Source organism: Betta splendens, chromosome 4 (assembly GCF_900634795.4).
Source record: "Betta splendens chromosome 4, fBetSpl5.4, whole genome shotgun sequence".
Lineage (NCBI taxonomy): Eukaryota > Metazoa > Chordata > Actinopteri > Anabantiformes > Osphronemidae > Betta > Betta splendens.
This window is the reverse complement of record NC_040884.2, coordinates 9,827,802-9,845,720: the sequence shown is the minus strand read 5'-3', so window position 1 is coordinate 9,845,720 and position 17,919 is coordinate 9,827,802. Positions and strand designations below refer to the sequence as shown.

General features: G+C 48.3%; 1 protein-coding gene across 1 annotated transcript in view; it reads left to right on the top strand.

Annotated features, from left to right (window-relative positions):
* Positions 1–17,353, top strand: part of mfsd8l1 (major facilitator superfamily domain containing 8-like 1) — a 37,757-nt gene extending 20,404 nt beyond the window's left edge. The window contains exons 12-13 of the transcript XR_003785750.3: positions 16,565–16,621; positions 17,210–17,353. The gene's annotated coding sequence lies outside the window, so the exon portion shown is untranslated. The remainder of the gene's footprint in view (positions 1–16,564; positions 16,622–17,209) is intronic.
* The last annotated feature ends 566 nt before the right edge of the window (positions 17,354–17,919 follow it).

Here is a 17,919-nt window from a genome sequence, read left to right as displayed (position 1 = left end):
GTGTGACCGATTTGCACCAGTGAACATTGCCCAGCGCTTCCTCACCTGGTCTCCATAAGCGCTGGCCTTTTAGCAGCCTCCCGCCCCCCTTCACTCTTTTAATAATGCCCTTTTATTCTTGAACACGTTATTAAACACTGTCACTCAGCCTAAATACCAGGAATAGTTTGGACGAGGGCCTGAGCGTGGATGGGAGGGTGCGGAAAGGAGGGGGGCACGCTACATAAAGCAGCGTGAGTGATGGATCTGTCTGAGTCCATAAATGCTGATGTTGTGACTGGGAGAAAAAAAGGTAAAAGCTGGAGAGGCTGGATGGAGGCCAAGCGCGTTATGGCGGAGGTGAGGAGTTCAGGGCGGAGGGCAGCAGGGGGCCGGGGTTCACGCCGGCTGCGCTCCATGTCGGCGAGGAGGATGATTGACGCGCGGCCTCGCTGGCTGATCCACTGACCGACGCAGTGGGCCTGTTAGAGCGGGTGGAGCGAGAGATGCGCTGGTTCTGGGGCATGAAGGTATCGGTTCAAACTCAAAACTGGGCTTCAGGGATGCACATCAGGAGTCCGCCTGAGTTTAATGTCCATCATCCAGTACGGGTTCCTGAGGCCTAATGAAAGCACACACTTGTGACTACTATGTCCTTGACAACACAATTATATTTTGTAGATGAATACACAATGCAACTTAGTCTAGTAAATGAAACGCTGACTCATAGTGGAGCAGAAGTGGTCTCGATTTCATAATTAATAGCAGTAGAATCTCCAGTGGGAGACGCAGCACCTGATAGGACTTAACCACGGCTGTGACAGGCTCAGCCTGCTGGTTACGGCCCAGAGTGACAGGCTGATGGGGAAGGAGGTTCCACACACACACACACACACACAGAATCACCTGCCTGGAGACAGCGAGGCTTATGGGGAATTAGGGGGCGCTGTGTGACTTGGCGGAAAAAGCAGAGGTCCCGCTGCTGTCGAGTCTGAACCGCTGCCAAAATGCAACCGCGCACGCTCACGCTACAAAGTGTGTGCAAGTGGAAACAGAGTGCACGACTTGTCTGAGCACATACGTAGCAGACACACACACACACACACACACACACACACACACACACACACACACACACACCGGCTCCCAGGAGTGTGTCTCCAATCCAACAGTAGCAACTGTAACAATGACAAGGCTTAGCGCTACAACAGTAGCACCCCTGTAGATTGACACACGAGCCCGCTGTTCGTACAGTGCAGCCTTTCACAGCCTGATAACTCTGCTTTAGCCAACATTAACCTGCAGCTGTGCACCGATATAATTACCACGAGGCCTTTACATGAAATGTCACTCTTATCCAGTATGGGAGCAGTCGGCATGTGCAGCTAAGGCGAACGGCGGCGCGGTGGACGCTGGGATCGCTCTCGTCAGATCAGGGACTCGAAAGGTTTTGCAAATAGAGCTGCAAAACTGTCCAAATTGTCCCGTGTGTCTTTTAGGTCCAGCTTAATATCAGTTACTTAGACTTACTGTATGTGGGTATCTGACTTTAAGCAGGACTAGGGAACATCAGCCAAACAAATGATCTTCATCACCAGGATTTTACTGCATCATCATTTTCATGTAGATTCCAATAGAAATCCATATTTTTGTCCGTCTGATTTTGCTAATGTTTCAGAGTGTGGGGAACCTGAAACCAAATAGCTCCCAGCCACACGGGGAGCAACACCCGTCATTAGACATACGGCTAAAAGGTCTGCAACAGCTTTTGAACATATTGTAACAGCTGTCGGAGGAGGTCGTACTTCACCACATGTGCCAGAGGAAAAAGTGTAACAGAGAAGGGAGCAGTGACGTGTGAGTCAGGGTGGAGTGAAACATTTATTAAGCGGGAATTCAATTCTAGCGAAGCATCGTAGGACGACTTTTGGGCCAACACCAATTAGATCCTTAGGGTTTAAGAAGAGGAAGCATTATTAAGAATAGCCGTTTCAGTTTGTGAACTAAGGCGCTTCACTGGCTTTTTCCAGGAGAAATGCATCCGCAGTAATAGTTTCCCTGCTCGCGTTGCCTCAGTGTCAGTGAGTTCAGCCACAGAACGTCCAGAACGTCACTCACGTGATAAAGGGTTGTTTTACGGCGTGCAGGGTCCCACGTCCGTCACAACTCTGGCATTTCACAGCTGCTAATAGGAGGCCAGTTACAGTAAATGAGTAAAACAAGTTTTTTTTCCTTAAATATTCTAAAATAAATATCAACTTTTCACTCTTTAAAGAAAATGTGATTGTGTGTAAGTTGGGCATTTCACCAGAGGGAACCTGCACCGGGGAATAATAGGAGAGACGCAGTATGCAGACGCAATTAACAGTGTACACACACACACACACACACGCACACATGCACACACACACACTCTGCTGTGGTGTAAGTACATCCAGGCTGATACGCTCGCATGCAGGCGTATCTCTCACACCCCCTGCCAGTTGTCAGTCACTGCCTTTGAGCACAAGGCCTGAGGGACTAGATTAAATCCTTCTGGAGACAGGATGACGGGGTACAGAGGCCTACACACACACACACACACACACACACACACACACACACACACACACACACACACACACACACACACACACACACACACACACACACACCGTGAATGACGGCACATCCTGTGCTAACTACTGTATCTCTGCATGACGAAATGCTTTTTCTGAGGTTTTATGACAGATTTACGGGATGACACAACTTTTCCTCATGAAACGAATTGTCTGTCATTTCTATAAATTGGCTCATAATATAGAACGCTGTGTGTCAATGTGAAAAGAGGATATTTCAACGACTCCGGAGTCTAATTAATTCCTTAGGCCGTAACATGAATCACACAGACCTGAGTGTTTAAACCTTCAGCCAACTGTTACCGAAAGCGGGCAGGAAATTAAAAACCCCCCAGTAAATATTTTCCTGTGATCGCCTGAAAATAACGAGAGACAAAATGATGTTTGCTCATAAACATTTTATTGGCTGGGCCTCCTGGAGTAATATCACCAAATGGCTGATTTAGTGTTTATCTATATAATATATTAGCAGATCACAGCTTGGCGACTCCCCCCTCCCTTTTAATGACATATTATAAACAGCCACATGATGCCGTACCTGCACGCGGGCGCGTCAGGTGCGAGCCGCTGTGGCAGCAGCTGACTGGGGGCGGGTGAGTGCTGGACCGGGCCGGTTGCCGGGTGGTGATGTGTGCAGCGTCGCCCCGCTGGCTGTTGACAAAGCCTCGGCAGCTGCGGGTGAGCTACAGTGCGGGCGCGAGCGCTGGAGGACGCCTTGTTTTTGCTTGTTGCAGCAGCTAGGCAACCGGGGGAATGGAAGCAATGCAGGGGCGGAGCAGATGGCGAGGAGACGGTGGAGCTGGTCGGCACCGCGCGCTCTGCCGACGCGCCCTCACGTCCTCCGGGCTCTGATGCAGCTGTAATAATACAGCGGTGACAGGATCCTGAAGAGTTTACGAGTGTCTGTAATGAGCTGGTGCAGGTTATTATGAGGCCGTGTGAATCGAACCTCGCTGCAGGATTGTGTGCACCCCCCCCCCCCCCCCCCCCCCCCCCCCCACACACACACACACACACACAAGCAGCAAAGTGGGCATGTTTATTACATGCTCTTTGCATTATGGGTGAGATGATGCACATTGCACTGTGCTGCATGAAAAGAAAGCGCATTATGGGCCGATAACATCTCCGCTGTCAGATGAAAACGGTGCCGTGGATTGATGGTGGCAACGTCAGAAACAAAACAACTCCTATTTCTCAAGCTGCGTGCATCACCTGCGCTGCTCCCCGAAGGGGGAGCTTCCTTTCCAAGATCCAGTATTTATAGCCTTTTTGCAGTATATTCCTCCTGGGCAAAGGGCTCTTTGAGCTCTTTGAGCATTCAAACTTGCATTAGTCTTAACGCTGAAGGTGTAGTGGTCACGGAGTTTCTGAAAAGGCTTCCTGCACTCCCGCGTCCTTGGATCTGGAAGCGGTCCGTGCGACTCCGCACCCTCCACCTACAGCGTCATTGGCGTTGTGATGAGGAGGCCGCGTGGGCGCAGTCCAAACTCAAGGGCACAGCCCATCTATCTGCCATCTGTCAGCGGCTTGTCATCTGGCTTTAGTAATTACACCAGCGTAAATACGAGCAGGAGACAGCAGTTTGACGGCAGATGAGATCTACGAGGAGCCGTCCCCCACGTGTCTCTGCTAAATTGGAAAAAACAATTCAAAGTCTTCCTCCGAGGAAGTAACAGACCCACTTAGAAGTGGCTCCAGTCTGTGACCTTTAATCTCAACATACTGAAGGCTGAGATTTACACTAGGAGATGCTGCGTACCTGAAGCCTGAGCGTATATGTGTTCACCAACTGTACTTCACCCAGTCCACGACTGGCGACATCTCCTTTAAGGACAATATAACTTCTCTTAAAAAGCATTTACCGCCTGAAATCCAAATAAACAGTGAAAGCAGCCCATGAATAAAGATGAACAAAGGATGCTTTTATGCATAAACATCTTTGACCGGATAACCTATGGGAAACAATTCGTGAATGCAATAAAAATAGCCCGTAAAGGTTTAGAGGGAGATCAAGGAGGCAGACGGTGGAGTCTGAGCCTCAGCAGGGAGAGCAAAACGCCTTAAATCTTCCACTCCGAGCGCTCGTTTTATACTGCAGCTAGATTCTCTATCTTTATGCGTCGGCAGCAGTAAAAGATTAAAGGCGTCTACGTGCGGCGGCCTGGTTCTAGGTGGTCCGGCTCCACCGGCCTCTCGAACGCGGAGGGGGAAAAGGGGAACTGGGTTTTCTTTGGGTTTCCACCACGTTTACAATCAGAGCTCGTCACACGTCCATCGACAGCCCCTCAGCGTCCGTTTTAAGGTGACTCGTGTCTGATGGAGCAGCTGTGGTCCACCCTCCTCCTGGGGTCGCCTCCGCCGCTGCCTCTTGGACGGTTGAAGGATCTATGTGTTTGATGCCCCACCTTCCTGCCCCCGAGCCGGGGGAGAGCCGGCCGGTGGAAACAGGCCTGACGGGGGTACACGTGTTGGAACTGAACTGCAGTGAACTGCAGGAGAAGACGCCAAACCTCACCGAGCTGCAGCTACTGCAGATAATATCCTTTTCATCACTGATATTTTTCGTCCTTCAACCACTGACAGACAGGCGGTGAGTGGAGTACTTACTGTACAACGTGATGGAGTCATGAATGTGGCTCAAGGAAGCGTTTCTAGCAACTGGGCTCAGGAGCACCGAGCTCACGACGGACGGAGTGACGCCTGTTCTGGGCCCAGATGAGTCAGCGCCTCAGGCCGTGAGCCGGTGGAAGAGGTGGATGCATGCGGTGCGGTACGTCATCAGCGTGGCGCCGCAGGGAGACGGACGCCTTATCTTGTGCCCGACCAGTCTGTGTCCAGTCCAGTCTGTTTTGAGTCCAGTCTGTTTTGAGTTCAGTCTGTGTTGAGTCCAGTCTGTGATGAGTCCAGTCTGTGTTGAGTCCAGTCTGTGATGAGTCCAGTCTGTGTTAGTAGAAAGCAATGGTAAATTAGTGTAATTAAAGGGACCTGTACTGAAACGCAGCACGGGTCCCGTCGTTTCAGTGCTTATACTGTATGTACGACATATAATTAAGTTGAATAATTAACCTGAAAAACTTTTTCATTTATCGGATACTTTAACACGAATTGCAGATTTAAGTTTTCATGGCGTTTTGGAAAACTTAAGTCTCGAGTTGCATCCTTTTTTCCACTGTTTGTTTGACCTTTATTGACAGACCTGCAGGGAGGCACACCGTGAACCCACAGAGAGCGTCTGTCTTTATTAACCCTGTAGAATGTGTTTCTATTTCAGTGGAGGTTCACGCTGACACGCATCCACCGACTGACTTGCTCCTGCAGACTCCCCCTCCTCCCATTCCTCCCCCCACGCCTCCCCTCTCCTGGAGGAGCCCACCCTCTCTCTCCTCCCCCACTGCTCTCGCTGGATCTTTGCCCTTGTCTTCATGCTTATCTCTCATTGTTGCATTCTCAAAATGTACCTTTGCACTCGTTCCCCTCTCCGACTCTGGCATTTGTTTACCGGCGAGAGTTGAGTGCTGACCCAGCAGCTCCTCCGTCTCTCCACCACCTGCATTTGAGAGGCCGGGGGAAACTCTTGCGTCGTAACCCGAATCTGATGGAAGGTTTCCTTACACAGCTTTTTACTGCTATTGTGGATTTGCTTCATTGCTTATTCGGACAACTGTTCCAGTTCTCATGGCCTCGGTCCAGCACCGCATGCTGAAGATGGACCTCAGTGCGGGTGGTTCTCTCACTGGTGCACGTATGGTTTTACATAATGTTCCTCGCTGCTGTCCAGTTGCTCAGAGCTGTATGATGGAGGTGTGCAAGGGTTTCCTCTGTAGAGACTGGCAGGTAATGAAGAAGTGATGAAGTGACCAGTGTCTCAAAGCTCTACAGTATATCGGGTCTAAGGTCAGGGCTGTTTTTTTTTCAGGACAGGATTAATGATGGACTTTTTGAAGCATGTGGGAATAAAAGAGTTTTGCGACTGGTGTTTGCTCTGAGGAACAGAGCTGAGATGCTGCTGATGTCCTTATATGGAAGCTGCAGTTCAAGCTTCATGCAGCACACATGCAGCCCCCCCCCCCCCCCCCCCCCCCCTCGTTACCTGGCACCATCCTAATGTCAAACGCTTTATCCGAAAGACCCTCCATCATGGTCACTTATGATTTGTTTAGCACTAATTAAGTAAGTGCTGTGGTGGCCGAGTGCAGCCGCGCAGAGCCTCCAGCCTCCACAGCTGTAGACACCAGAAACAACCGTCAGATGCGCTGTTCATACCACAGTCAACCATCAGCACACAGTAAAGAGCCTAAAATAAGACACATCAGGAGAAGTTCACTGTCTATGTTTGCTGTTTGCTATTATAGCTGCACCATAATGGCTGCTGATCCCCCCCCCCCCCCCCCCCCCCCACACACACACACCCACACCAACTCATCACACGAGCACAAAGAGGCTCACAGTGATTTCCTCTGAGCAAACACAAACTGGATAAGAAGTGGCCGCTGTAACAACGGGGCCGAGTGCCATAACTGAAACAAAAGAGTAACAATAACTACCAGCGCAGCCCCGAGAGCCTCCTTGGCTCCCGCATGAATTATTCATGAGGCCAATACTGCAAAAATACATATTTATATAAGCTATACTGAAAGATTCCCAGTGAAACGACGTGCTGGAGCCTCCAAAGGACATGAAAGTCTTTCAAATGTTCCCAGAACTTTGTGTGCGACCTAATGGAGAGAGAGCCTCCTGAAGTGCACGTTGCTTCATGTGGATCCTAAGGAGACGCACACCGGTGCAGAAACTGTGAACAGTGAACACCTTGTATTCCGTGTGTTCATCACCCATGTTTTTGCTGAGGAGCCGTTTGGATTCTTCAGCGGTGCAGGTTCTGATCCGCTCCTCTCTCCGTCTCCGACCGCCGCTATCTGTGGTCTGCACTCAAATCAATACTGCAAATCAAGGCCGTGAGCCGTGTGCCGGGGAAAATTAATCTTTCTAATTGAATGAGCATGTTGACTTGACTGTGGTCATTAAACCCCCCAACACTATATCTCTGTTTGGGCTTTTATGGACTTTTATGGACTTCAACATCCTGCTGCTGTGTGTGCAGAACCGTTATGGCCGGACGGCCGAGCTGCAGCCGCCCGGGGTAATGAATCACTCCCTCCTACTTATTAAGACCACATTAAAGGAGGCCAAAATCTGCAACAAAGTGCACAGAAATGAGGAAAAACAAACCACTCAACAAAGAATGGTTCAGTCCTCTTTTCTGATTTTTTGGAGGGGGGGACCGGGAACAGGCTGCTCTTTTTCCTGGCGGACAGAGCCATGAAAGGACGAGAAGGGCCCGCTTTAAAGAGGCTCGTCCGGACGTCCAGGGTAAAGCATGAGAAAGGGAGACCGAAGGAGAGAGGCAGCGAGGGGCGAAGTGTGTGCTGAGTGCGGGGCTCCTCCACGAGCGCATGCATTTCAATGGGCAGCGCTTTGTGCATGTACTGTATGGGGAGGTCCTCTGGAGACGGGGGGGGGGGGGCTGCGTGAGCGATCTCCCTGTTTACAGATGAGCCTCGGGAGGCGGCGGCTGGAACACTGAGCAGACCCGCTCGCGTCAGTTTTCGCCCCGCGCTGCCAGGAAAGTTTGAAGCCGTCGTCTGCTCCCAGATTAGATGTGAAAACAGCAGAAAGCACGAGCCTCAGTGTCTGCGTTATCGCGTGTGTGCGCGCTCGCTGTAGATTCACGGCAGCTCGCTCATCTTTCAGGAGGCGAGAGCTGCGAGTGGAGGCCGCAGCCAGAAACTTGTCATGGTTTAGCACATCGGACTTGTATTGTTTGACAAGGAGAAGCTGTTCTCCTGTGTTTTGCCGCGTCGCCGGCAGCTTATTCAAAGGCAAATCTGCGCCGGACTCGGCCCGATGTGTTTTTCTTTACAACTGTTTTTTGTGGATAATTAACTCGCTTCTCCCTTGTCGTCAGCCCACGCTCGACACGTCGCCATATGCTGCTGCTAGCGCCGATGTTGAAGCGCCGCCCGGCCTCGTTGTTCAGTAACAGCGAGGAACCGAACAGTAAAAACCCAGTCACTACATCATTTCCTGTTTCTTTTTCTTCACACTGGAGGGATTCAAAATGGCCGCCATCAGAGTCTGCAGCCGGGAACCCTTTAATTCTTTGATAGTGCAGGATTGGGTCCTGGTGGCTCTGTTCTAACACCCTAAAAAGGCCTCATAGGTTTCGATTCATGCATTAGCTGTTAAATTACACTTTCTATCTTACCTTAAGACATATAGTGAACCTGTGTGTACTTGGTGAGTGGTGAGGATTAAGTAATCAGGCTCACGAAGCAGCCACGAAGAACGAGACGACAAAGACTTTCCCTGTTCCCTTCAATTATCAGCCCGTCCTGTGTCGGTGCGTCCCCTAAAACGCTCGTGATGTCCTCACATCTCCCTCGCAGCCCCCCCCCCCCCACCAGCCTGTCTTTCATTCTCCCTCCTCCTCACAATGGGCCTGCTCAGGCCCGGTCCCGTTTGAAGTCGGGCCCTGCACCGCCGAGCCTCCTCTCCCTTTCTGCCGCCCTCTTTAAACCCGCCCGCCTCCATTTATTGCGGCCGCGGCCGCGGTTCACTCGTCGCCCGCCCGTCTGAGCGCGTCCCCTCGCTGCCCTTTTTCTCGATAACGGGAGCCTGCGCTGGTCCATCACCACCTCCCACTCAGCGCGGGGACCGGCTGACTGACAAGGACCAGTCCAACCCTTCTCTCTGGTCCCACCCTTCCCACAATTCACTTTCCCTGTCGTTCCCAGCCGCGTCTTTCCTCACAGAACCTTTGCGCTCTTTCCCGCGCGTCCTGGCTTTGGACGTGAACAAGCGGCACCGCTGTGCATCTGGAAGCGTACGGTTTCAGCTGCAGCATCCTCCTCCTCCCCTCCTTCCTCGCCCTGGGGTCGCTCTCTTGGCCGCTTGGCCACAGTGTGAGTGATGTGTTTACGCTGAGGGCCTCGGCCCAAAGCACCGCAGCGCACCGATATTAATACAGCTGATGGCTTTATCTGCTCGGGGACTTCACGTGTGCGCCGCCCGCGGGCCGATGCATGTCTCGTACAGTACGTGGCTCCGCTCGTGTGTGGTTTATACCCACTTTGCTGTGGTCAGCGTCGCCGTTCATCCTCCATCGCGCCGCTCGTCTCCATCACGCGTCCGTCTGCTGCCGTCCGTCCACCCGTGCTCCGCTTATATAATGTGCATTTGTATGCGGCCCGGGATCATTTCTGTAATGGGCAGCCATTCCACCTAGATCAGCGGAGACAAGCGCAATCTATCTGTATGGCAGCGGCTCCCACAGCGCGGCGCACTCCATTTACAGTGCGTAGACTCCTCCACGGCGTTTTAATTCAATGCTCCTTCCATGATGGCGCTCTAATAACGGCGCTCGGCCCCTTTGGAAACATCTTGACCTCCGATAAAGGAATTGGCTGGAGCAGATGTGGAAATGCATGCGGTGATATTAAATTTGAGATGGAGCGTCCAAGGTAAACAAGCGGAGGATCGGCTGCCATCATTCCATCATAGGCAGTCGAGCGCCTGCAGTCACAGTCAGAGCCCCGTTTTCTGAACGTCTCGTCAGATTGCTGATTGAGTTATTTGGCCATGGAAGATGGCACCGCTTTATTGCACGACGCTCATTCCCTCAGCAACACTTCACATGTCGCCCACTTCGCGGCGCGTACGGGAATCTGTGTTGCCCGGCTGACTTTTTTCATTTAGTTTCACATGACAGCGCCGATTCAACTCCCCCGTGCTCTCGAACGGTTTTCAGCGCGTATCGTCTTACCCGTAATGCAAAGAATATGTGGCGATGAAAAGGGCTCGTCCATTGTTTTGTCTGGGGAGGAAGGAAAACAAGAACGCAGAAGAGGATCAAGGAATCCACTCACCGGCGTCCGCTGCCAAGCTGCCGCCGCCCAGCTTTGCGCCGCTCCCAGCGAAGCTATCTGGTGACTCGGGAACGATAATGTTTGCTGTTCACGTTAGGGCCGCGGACGGGGAGCGACAGCTGCTCTCCTCCTAAACTATTTTTTTGACGTGGAAGAGCCGCAAAGGTCACAGATTTCCTCGGGGCCGCGGCCGTCGTCCCGGAGCTGTGATCATTAGCCGGCGTCGTCACGTCCCGCGGACGCGTCTTTCCCGACGAGCGAATGTGAAGCGCAAGCAGAAAACAATCGCGCGGGTCGAGCCAAAGCTCGGCGGACGGAAGCGCGGAGCCACAGATTGGCTACTTGTGCAGATGTCTGTGCTGTGTCTTTCCACTGTTCAATCAACAACAATAATGACCACGTTTCTTTACGGATTCTTCCTAATGGAATATTGGAAAACTGTACTTACGAGCTACACGTGTTTATTGATGTCCAGTGTAACGTCTGACTCACGCCGACATGCGTGAAATGAACGGAGGTGGAAGGTGGAACTGCCACAACAGTACAAGCTGTATTACATTGTCATTTAGAGCACATTATAACACATTACGGAGTAAATGGACTTTGCCTGATACTGTATTTATGTGGATCGTTATGTTGGAGTCGATGATCAGCCCTGTTAATGAGACTTTTTATTTCACCTACTGAGTGTAGGTGAATGAAGTATTGACCTGCTAGGTTTCCTTGGGATGAGCTTCTTTATGAGCAATATCCTGCAGAGGTAAAAAGTGACTATGTGCATTCGATTCAATTTAACAACACAACAGCAAATCCTCATTGATCAGGCGCGAGGTGCAGTAACTGTGAAGGGGGGGGGGGGGGTGGGAGCTCAGAGTCGCCTGAGCCAAGCAGGAACTCCTCAACCGGAATGGGAAGCTGGATGAAGGAGAGGGTCTTTACATCTACATCTGGAAAGTGGAGGAGACTAAATGGTTCTATTGGGATAGTTTGTTATTATGACAGATAAGGATTTTATTCTAGATTTATTCATGTCTTGTACATGATTTGACAATGACAATTTTTACTTACTTTTAGTACAATTCAGCAGGAAATACTCGTCTAACCTATCTACAACCTAAGTGACCTCTTTGGAAGCTGCTCTCTGCTCAATCTGCACATGACTTTAACTCAACAAAGTCTGAATAGTTTAGATTTCTGCAGAAACCTTATCTGTGAGTCATAAACATTTGTTAGACTTCACGGAGACAACTGAGTTACAGACCATGGAATACTAATGGCTCTTCATTTATGCTTGCGAAATTACGCTTTTTCTCTGCCACTTCTTCTCTTTTTTGCAAGTTGCTAAGTTGTGTTATTTCTGGCAACAAAAGCCACAGTTGGATCCTGTTGCCAGCTTCGAGTGCTGCATCTGAAAATGTTTAACTACAACTCAATCTGCTGGACATATGACACACACGTCCACACACGATCACAAGCCAACACCGACACACACACACACACACACACACACACACACACACACACACACACACGCAAAACAAGAGCTTGATTTAAGTCAACAGATGAGGCAGATTGTTGAATGGAAACCTGTCACTCGTGAGGACCATCACGGTCCAGACAGAAAGAGAGACAGGCCGACAGATGACAGCGTGCGTTCGCTTCCCAGTCTCCGTCGAGCCGCTTGCCTGTCGCTGCCAAGTTGGAACAAACGATTTCAAAACCCCAAAATGAAGTGTCTGTAAACAAAAGTGATGGATGGTGTTTTGGACGGATCGAGCGCGTGTGTCTGTTCGGAGCAGGAAATAATAGCTATCATTAAAAAGTGAAAAAACAAATAAACGGCCGCTGAGCATCAACGGCCACCGGGCTTCCGAGGCCGCGGGACGCTGGAGTCGAGCTCCTGCACATGCGAGTTGATGGGAGACATGCAAAGCGTCTGTACACGTCAACGGAAGCTGGAGTCCATCTGACTGTTACTAATGCTCCATGTTGTTTATTAGAAACCCAGTCCCACAGGTCCTTGGGAGACTTTAAAGTGCTGCTGGGTCCATCTTGCAGCAGAATGTGTGAAGGCAGAGACGTGGAGCTGCTTTTAGGCCGATAGTATAGTTTTACACAGACGCTCTTGCAGCCAATCGACTGCACTGAGTCTCACAAGCTTTGACGTTCTTGATTTATAAAGCTGGTGAAGTCGACGGCTACGTCTCCGCGTGGCAGTTGCTACAGTGGGTTCTTTCGGGAGCTTCAACCGCTCAAAGCTGCAATCGATTCTCGCTTTCAACGGGCGGCCGGTCCAGGTGTTTCACCTCTGCCATAAAGCAAAGCACCACTGTAATAATAATGTGTCAGTGTGTACTTATACATCATAAACCTGATCCTGATCCTGTGATCTAACGAGACGCTGCTAATGTTTCCAGTCACATGTTTAGGCTGTAACGCACATGCAGCAGTGTTTATTGTAGATTGCGGTTCACCAGTGTAAAGTCTATACGCCGCGTTTACTGCTGCCGTGAAGCAAACTAATCCATGAAGCTTAACGCGGTTTTTAGGGCAGCACTGTTTATTAGTCATTTAGTCCAGATTTGCCTGTTGGTGAGATTTTAAGACTTAGTTTCTGCACCTTCTGACATGTGAAATTGTTTTAAGTATGAGGTATATATTTAGGTATAAGACAAAGAAGTTTTGTATGTTTTGTCACAAAGAAATCTTCACCACATACTTTAGTCGACAAGGCAGTTTCAAAGGTTAATGACTATGTGATAATTACACATGCTTCCACTTGACTGAATGCAAACCAAACCTGTTTGCACGTGGGGAGCTATGATTCAGACTCTTCCCATTGTTAAAGGCTGTGATGTTGACGGAAGCTCAGAAACAAGGACAAGCTCGACCGCATTCGACTACTGCACCAACAAGACTCTTCAACAGACTCGATCATACTTGCATTAGAGAAACACTTCATTGGTATCAAATCTCTTCTGTTCTCACGCCAGATTTGAATGTTTTTCATTTTATAAAGTTGTCTGATGAACGTATTGCACGGTTGCATTGCAAAGTTGGAGTAGAATGTCAAATCAAGCACAAAAAGACACATTGTCCCATAACTTCATGCTTGGGCAGAGCCATTAGCCGTGCTTTAATACGTTATGAGTCTGTAACGCTTTAATAAGTCATCAGTTAGTCATTAACTTTACTCTGCAGACGAACATCAACCACCGGCAGAAAAGCTGCAGACTGGTGGGTGTGAGTGCGCTGAGAGCGCTGCCTTCTACCAGACCACAGCGCCGGCCGATGCCAAACTGCCTGTTTGAATTACGCTAATTCGGTCTCCTGATTCAGTCAATTTGGAGAATATCATGCTGAGTTATGGTACATTAATTTTAGTGACTGTCAGTGCGATGCAATATGAAAATAGGCTCAACAATTGCAGTGGAAGGCTTCTCCAGTGAAATGGCGGATAAGTGTTTCCCCTCTGCGTAAACCCTGAGCCCGGTTAAATGGATTTTCCTACACTCTGTCTCTCCTTCCCCGCACCTTCGCCACATAAGAAAGACTAATCTCCCCAAAGTCGTCCCACATGCCCTTGTTTATTGTCCAAATTCATCTTTCCTCTTGATACAGTTGGCATCAACCAAACCTATGGTTTTATCTGCTCAATTTAACAATCTGCATGTGACATTTTAAGAGTAAACACAGGCGCGTTGCGTTAGTGCAGCCGAGGGAAGCTGGCGAGCTGTGGACAAGGATAATAATGCATGCGTACCCAACTGGAAGGTATGGATCTGCTGTGTATAGTGATGTCTGGCACCGATAGCGCCATGCTGTGTCCATTGTTAAAGGAGGAGTGTGTGTGTGTGTGTGTGTGTGTGTGTGTGTGTGTGTGTGTGTGTGTGTGTGTGTGTGTGTGTGTGTGTGTGTGTGTGTGTGTGTGTGTGTGTGTGTGTGTGTGTGTGTGCGCTGCAGAGTCAAAGCCGAACCTGCAGCTAAAATAATTAGAGCCATTCATTAAGGTCCGACCAACGCCAGACTGTGTCAGCTCTCTTGATCTGAGTTTAATCAAGAGAAAAAACACCCTCCCTCTTCGCTCATTCCTCCGTCCAGCCAAGACCCAAGGACTCGCAATGAACCCAGCGCTGAGAACCTCGCCTTAATTAGTCCATTGTTCCTGCGTGGCCCAGCATGCAGCTCTCTGCAGCGGGGTTCATGGGAGTTTGTGCAACTGTCACCTGGGGCAAACTTTACTTACCGTCAAGCGCCCCTCCTCCTCCTCCTCCTCCTCCTCCTCCTCCTCCACTCCACACAGACACAGTTTCCACCTCTCCCTCTTCCTCTACGTCGACTGATGCACATTCAGGCAGACAGATGTGATGCTGCACAAACAGCTTCAGCGTGATTTTTCAGCACCGAGACGAAGGGAGGGAGCGGAGAAAGGAATAAATTATGAGTCTTGATTGTTTAAGGCTGCATTCACACATTTCAGGGTCTCATGCTCAACACAGAGCTGCTGTTTTTTTTTTCCCCAACGTCAAAGATGTGACCCAGATCCAAAGTCAAAATGAACACAAAGGAGATGTCAACTGCACGCTGGTGTAGACTGAAAGACTGTTTTTGCACCTGTACTTCTTATCAGTGAGGCTTTTCCCAGATATAAGCTGTTTCTCTCCTTCATGCATGCTCAGTCGTGCTGCCATTGACATTCACTTACCTTTTAGGAAGCAAGAGCTGCAGCGTTTGTTTTCATTTCTAATTTTATATCAATTAGTGACACAGTGACAAGATCAATGAAATAAATCTTCCTCCCTCTTTATTCTGTTTATTGTAATTAGAAGAGATCCCTCCCTGATCACATGTCAATGGAAAATGGGGACAGTTGGGAACTTTATTGTGAAGATAGCTTGAGATGAAGAGAGGCACTCGTACGAGCTTTTCAAAACCAGGAGGACCCAAAAGACGGAGAGCCACTCACTGCGTCTATTGCTCTCCAGCTGTCGAGCGAGAGGCAGCGGCCTCTCCGTTTTCACGAGGGAAGGGACACGGCGAACATCTTGAATGTGTGTCACAGGCATCAGTGGACAAAGGGAGCTCAAGAGCGAGCCTCTCCAGATCGAACAGTTAAGGCAGAAAGGCTGCTTTTGTTTCCACAAACCAGTAATTACACTAGAGACTGGAGCATTTCCGCTGCTGTTTGATCTCAGCAAATTGATATCATTTTCCTGTATAGGAAGACGTGAATGGGTTGGATGTACTGTAAAAGGAGCCTGATGCTGATGACATTTCAGATTAGACATGCTTAATTACACTGATAAATACCTTGATGACACCACACTGTTGGCTTTGCCATTTAGGCACAGTGCAGCGCAAAGATGGTGGATGAAGATTACGCCCACATATGTGTCAAATACCGGTCAGCAGCAGTTTTCTGACTGCAGGATCCGTTACATTACAGAGCTGCGTTTGATAAAGCTGGGAAACTTTGATCTCCCAAACGCTCCCACTTGATCCCTGCCAATAGGGGGAGCTGCAGCATTTCTAATCGTAGAACCCAACTGACTGAGAGCATGACTGTGGGTTGACGCCTCCATCATGCTTTAGTGCATTTGTTTAGTGCATTTTTAAGTAACGTGGCAATATTTTCATGTGATCACTCCCTTAGCTCTAACTATGCAGCACTACATCGAACAGCATTATGGAGTCATTCATTTGTGTGAATAACACTAGTATTTTTAGAGGGAGGCACAAAATGTGAGTATACAAAAAAGATTTTTAATGAACTTTTAACATCATTCATCTTCAGTCATTTCCCGCTGTGTCTTTGTGCTGACTGGATGACTGCTCTGAAGCTGGACTGCATAAAATTGAGTTTGATTAAATTAAATGAAATGCAGCTCATTCATTTATTACATCTTGATCACATTAATGGCTATGGACAGTTAAATTCTTAATCTCTCATCTATTACATTATTAATGGGGCGCATGGATCATCAAATCAATTAGTGATGATAACGATAACATTGCCAAATGATAGCTTTTGATCAATTACAGGGTGGACTGTGGAGAATAATGTGAGGCATGAACGGTCACAGCGGCTGAGAAGTAACTGTAAGTAGCGCTGGAGCTTTGATCTTACGGCTTTTATCTATTTCAGTGTTATAATCACGCATTAAATCCTGTAATTTATGTGACTGTGATTATAAGTTTTACAGTCACAGCACTTTGAGTTTAACCAACACGCATTAAAACAAAGTTTGATTATCACACTTTGAGTGATTGTAGGTATAGAACTTGTAACTAATGTGTTATTTCTGAATTATAGTATATATATATGAACAATTTACATAATCCATGAATCATCTTTGGTAACACATGCCAGCATGTTCCACCAACATACAGTATGAATATTAAACCCCTTTGTCATCTATATGGACATTTAAAAGTTCATCTTTTATAATAAATACATCATTTATATTAAATGTTGCTGCTATTTCAGATGCATTGTGTGTGTTTGTGCACTGCACATAAATGTCGCCCTGTATTCTCGTCTTTAAAACTGACATTTTAAAATAACATTTCAACAGAAAAAAAAGTCTTCAAGTTTAAAATGAGACTGCATTAACTTATGGCCCAGGAATCCACTTTGTGTGTCTAGTCCACATGTACTGAACAACCTACATCTGTCGATGCTGTCAGGTAAACGCGGCGCCTGAGCCCTGGGCAAGAACACCTTCCTCATTTCCTGGCTGTGCAGGAAAGAAGTAGGTGAGAAGTGCCATGAAGGAGGATGTAACAGAGACAACAGAGTAAACCAGAGCTGAAGGGCACATGACAGGGATTTCTTTGAAACGAGAACATTTTGTTATCGGAAGCCAAGTTATTTTAAACCTAAAGTCTTGAGAGAAGTTCTTCAACCACAGTAAAGGGGTGTTTTCTTGTGCTGTGGAAAGTGTTGTGTGCTTCTGAGCAACCAGACAAACTCACATGTTCCCTCTGAGTTTGCTTCTTCACCAAATCATCTAATTAGTCAAGGCACTTGACAAATTGAAATGAACTATTCAATTCTTTTTTTCTTTTCCTTTGTTTTCATTTTTCTTCAGAATTTGGTTTAGGATTACATTTGTCTTCTGAGCGATGTTCCAAAAGACCCAGTAACGAGGGAGATTATCGACTTTTTCAACAGAAGTCAAGAGCCTGTGTTCTGTTGCACAATTCTGATGTTTCACATCTTAAACTGCACATTAGAGTAATCTTTATGGCTTATTACAATGGTGTATAATTGCACTGAATTATTCTAATTCTCCAGCTACTCCGCAATTATGTCTTGAGAGGTAATTTGTGAATTGCGAGAGGATTGTTTAAAAAGATGAAAATCACTCTACTTAACAGAAGAGTCATGAATTGTT